This window comes from Portunus trituberculatus, chromosome 16, assembly GCF_017591435.1.
Source record: "Portunus trituberculatus isolate SZX2019 chromosome 16, ASM1759143v1, whole genome shotgun sequence".
Taxonomy (NCBI): Eukaryota; Metazoa; Arthropoda; class Malacostraca; order Decapoda; family Portunidae; genus Portunus; species Portunus trituberculatus.
In genome coordinates, this window is record NC_059270.1 from 5898716 (window position 1) to 5903715 (window position 5000).

Genomic DNA, 5000 nt, shown 5'->3' on the forward strand with positions numbered 1-5000 from the left:
CTGCACGACTCGCGGTGGTCACTGCACCACGCCGAGGATCACACGCACAACACTAAGCGACAAGCCCTGCGCAGAGCTGGCGAGTCACCGAGGCGGAGGACAAGTGGGTACGGCAAGGCGCCCAGGACACACTGGCATGACCTTGGTGCCCTGGCACCGGCGCCCCGCCCTGCCCGCCCCTCCCCGCCCCCTGCGCTGCTACCGTGCCAAGCAGCGATATTTTTACAAGGCCTCAGCCTTCATGATTGGCTGGTGCGCAGGTGGACGACCACCTGCCCGCCCCACCCTCCACCCACACACTGGACAATGCAGGGGTCACCACTGCCTGGCCTCGCCCCTGCCCGCTGGTGTCACCTGGGACACCCATTCATCAACCCTCACTCCGTGAGGAAAACGTAGTTATTTAATTTTCATTAGTTCCCTCTTGTCCGTTTTCTATAACGAAACAATATTACAAAGAAAATGATACATTGGAGCCGATACTATTATGTTCTGAAAATCATTGAGTACGTATGCCATACTTGTGGTGTTGCTAAATTCATTACTAACAATAGTAATTGCAGTATATAATATATTCATCATCACATTCATACGATTACATGATATATTACACTTTGAGCATAATACTTTATAAAACTGCATCGGCTGCAGCGCGCCACAGGACCACGGGCCTTGTGGTGCGTGCAAGACACGGGTGACGACGCTGCCTGGCACCCGTGAAGAGCACACGTGGAGGGATAGGGTGGGAGACGGACACTGGAAATACGACCTTTCCTCTGAGGGAGGTGAGGAGAGGAAGGAAAGATGGGGGTATCTGGTGTTATTTGTGTAAATCTGAAGTGTCGAATATGACAGCGACACCGATGATGATAATGATGATGATTACAATAAATAACAACAACAACAACAACAACAACAACAACAACAGCAGTCAATAACGATAACAGTCAACGCACTCCTCGCTCTAGGAACAAAACGGACACTGAAGGGGATTCCCAGGTATCTATCTCTCTCTCTCTCTCTCTCTCTCTCTCTCTCTCTCTCTCTCTCTCTCTCTCTCTCTCTCTCTCTCTCTCTCTCTCTCTACCAAAACCAACCCCCATCCCCGTCCCCACCTTTAAACATGCACGGAAGACGGTAGCATTATTCTTACAGGAAGTGCGGTGGGGAAGTCCCTTTAACACCGTGGAATAATAATAATAATAATAATAATAATAATAATAATAATAATAATAATAATAATAATAATAATAACAACAACAACAACAACAAAAATGGGAAGGAATAACAATAATAATGATAAGAAGAAGAAGAAGAAGAAGAAGAAGAAGAGGAAGAGGAAGAGGAAGAGGAAGAGGAAGACGAAGACGAAGACGAAGACGAAGAAGAAGAAAGAGGAAAGAATATACGAAAAACCAATGAGATTATTTTTTATCTTATCAAATGCATTATCTACATACTTCTAACTTGATTTACTGACTTATTTCCTTTCCCCCTTTCAATCAATAACCTATAACCGTACAAACATTCTTTCGGCTTCAACACTCATCAACAACACCCAAAACACAACCAACACAACCACCAAGACACAACATCAGCCAAACGCACCAAACAGAGATGCAAGTCAGTGTGGAAGGCGTCACAGTGGAAAGAAAAACACAACTAAGGTCCGTATTATGAAACACTGACTGCTCTGTCACCATCACTGCTTTCCAAAGGCTCCTCCACTTGAAGGTACTTGTGTTTTTAAGAGTATTTATATGGTTTTGGAGATAGATTGGCAAGGTTTCTGGTTTATTAAAAGGAGAAACTGTCTTGAAAAACAGGTTAGTTGTCTCTGTGGCCTTGGAAAATTGTAGTGAGAGAGGAACGCATTTCTCAATACATCCTGTTAATAATTAATCCCTTCGGTACCGTGACGCATTTTCCTAATCATTCTGCTTACTGTTCAGTGATTTTATACAGGTTCAGAAAATCATGTGGGAGATTAAAATAGTGAAGACTGTGGCCATTAATCTTCTGACCTCCATAGTCCCTTCCTAATATCAATAAAATCGTCTAATCAAACCGAAAACTCACTGAAGGGGTTAAGGTGGTCACGTGTCCCTTACATGTTTCCTGGAGGTGCTACTTACTATTGCACACTGGCAGAGTAAAGCCACGTTGGCCCAGCATGCAGGAAGTCGCGTCACCCACACGTCGCCACAATGAATGAGATCAAAGCCTATCACCTCAGCTTCCCTTCAATGCTTTTCTGCTTCATGCTCTCTCTCTCTCTCTCTCTCTCTCTCTCTCTCTCTCTCTCTCTCTCTCTCTCTCTCTCTCTCTCTTACATGATACAAGGACAGTTCTGCTCAATATCATACATGTTCTCTCTCTCTCTCTCTCTCTCTCTCTCTCTCTCTCTCTCTCTCTCTCTCTCTCTCTCTCTCTCTCTCTCTTTTACATGATACGAAGATAGTTTTGCTCAATGTCGTATCTGTTGTGTGACTTTTCCTTGTGTCTTTACTCAGTATTTATCACTAAATAAATAGATAAATAATAAATAAATAATATAAATACGTGAATCAGTCTAATGTGTTTTCGTGCAGTTGGTGTTGTGGCGGGCCCGTCCCCGAGTTAGTGGAGGAAACGTGGAGGGACATAATATCAAGGCAGGAGACCGAGCACCTAGCACGTTGTGTTTTGGCTCACTGCCTCATTACATCACATCACCCCACACACGGACACTCGTAATAACGGTGCACTGTATAAATATTCCTTCTCTTCACCCTCAACGACGCCCTTCACATACTGCACCGCCTGTCTTGTCACCGGTGCCTGGTGGGTTGTACGAAGATCAGAACATATTATTTACAGTGTTGTCATTTCCCTTACACGGCTTGTCATGGCAGAGACTCAAGCTCTCTGAGTAAACTGGGGCATGCTCTCTGGACGACGCCTTCTCACCGCACGTTTACACTACATCTCCCGCCGAGCACGATGGAGGGAGCGGTGGCGGTAGGGTTGATGGACATGAGTGTATCCATAATGCATCACGCCTCGCTACCTCGAAGGACAGGTGTTGCTCTCTGTCACTGCTCCATACACCTGCGCCGGAGAAGCTATATGCACTTCGGCTCGGCTTGACAGTGACAGCAGTACCAGTGACAGTCGCCGACTTACCGTTACGTCACGTCAGCAACCTTGGCTTCAATTCTTATGGACTGGCCTCTGGTGCCCCTGATAGCGGGCATCCTTCACGCAGAGTGATGTCTCGCGCAAAGATTTCCAGTGTTTGATCACTGTGCACTGCCGGAAGCAACAATTAACGATATCCACGTAGCGCAACACAAACATTCCAAAAGAAAAGCAGAGTAACAAGGACAAATAGTACCCGGTGCATTAGTAGATGACCTTGACGCTGTGCACGCTCCCAAACACACCCGGCAACATGTTGATGCACCTTTCTTTTTTTTGCCGATCATTATGTAAACACTGGGGGAGAGAGAGAGAGAGAGAGAGAGAGAGAGAGAGAGAGAGAGAGAGAGAGAGAGAGAGAGAGAGAGAGAGAGAGAGAGAGAGAGAGAGATTTGGGACGGAGGGTAGGCAATCAAGTAGTGTTGGAATGCTGGCGTGTCTCAGGTCCAGTTATCGCAGCCGCCCCGGTTATCTCGCATCGGCCAAATTCCCCGCCCGCCAGCTTACCTGAACCAGTCTGTGCCACCCACCAACACCCGCGCTGCGGCTCCTCCCTCACCAGTGCTTATCCCTTACGAAGTGTCCGTCCCGGCCCGCTCTGCCTTCCCCCTCCACCTCCCCAACGATTGACTCAGGCCAGGCCCCGCAGCCAGCAAACCGCACAGATCAACTACGTCTCCTTCAAGGGGGCGATGGATGCTGCAATGGATGACTGTTTGTGAACCACTGGCAGTGAATCAGAATGTAGCAGACTCATAAGTTTGAACTTGGCTCAATTTTATGATATGAACAACATTAAACACAAGTTGATGTCTCCGTATAAAAAGTAAACCATTAAACGATTTAGCAGCACGAAACTCGGTATTTTCATAAGAACATTAGAAAATAAGACAAGTTACATGAGGTCAGCAGGCAATTATAACGAACACAATAAACTGTCATTTATCAGAGTGTGGCAGCCAAGACTATTATGAAAGGTGTGCTTCAGGCCACCGCCACTCAACACCCATGCTGACCACGACGTGTCCACCATGAGTCATTCACTGCCTGAAGATGCTCCAAACACATGCAACTCATCATTTATCAATCCTGCTGACTGATAATGTTCTTGGGATATTTAAGCAATATACGTTAAAGATGCAAAATGTTAAGAACAATATACAAAACATCCTATTTCTGGTGTTTTGATTCATTCATATTGTATATCAAGAAAGTCACTATGTGAAAATGGTAACACACTTAATAGAATGGCTAGGTAAATTGGGTAACACGCTGAGAGTTTGAGAGTCAATGTTCTGAAGGTTCTTGTTCACACTAACCCTTCTACCTCAATGGTTAATGCATAACTGGCAAATCTGCTGCCCACTGTGAACATCGCCTCCCTCAGGCTACACCTCTACAAGTCTACATGCCTTTACTATATTCATCTGCCTAATTACTTCCTCTATTTAGCTCATTTACTTTTTGGTCTATCTATTAATTCACAAGATCCATCTACATATTTCTTATTCATTGATCTTATTGAGGTACTTCCACCAACTCCATCTATCTATAAACTAATTGTACGAGTACTGTATAACGCGGTCAGTTGTGTTCTCAGATTTAATTGTAGTCTTGCGATTCATCTGCCTAATTACTTCCTCTATTTAGCTCATTTACTTTTTGGTCTATCTATTAATTCACAAGATCCATCTACATATTTCTTATTCATTGATCTTATTGAGGTACTTCCACCAACTCCATCTATCTATAAACTAATTGTACGAGTACTGTATAACGCGGTCAGTTGTGTTCTCAGATTTAATTGTAGTCTTGCGATG

The 5000-nt window shown here is 44.8% G+C and overlaps 1 protein-coding gene across 1 annotated transcript in view; it reads right to left on the bottom strand.

Moving 5' to 3' along the window:
- The window catches only part of LOC123504636 (putative uncharacterized protein DDB_G0291608), a gene marked incomplete at its 3' end in the record, with an annotated part of 2010 nt that extends 744 nt beyond the window's left edge, over positions 1 to 1266 (bottom strand). Inside the window, exon 1 of the mRNA XM_045255349.1 lies at positions 1 to 1266. This exon is cut by the window's left edge and continues 744 nt beyond it.
- Between the last annotated feature and the right edge of the window lie 3734 nt (positions 1267 to 5000).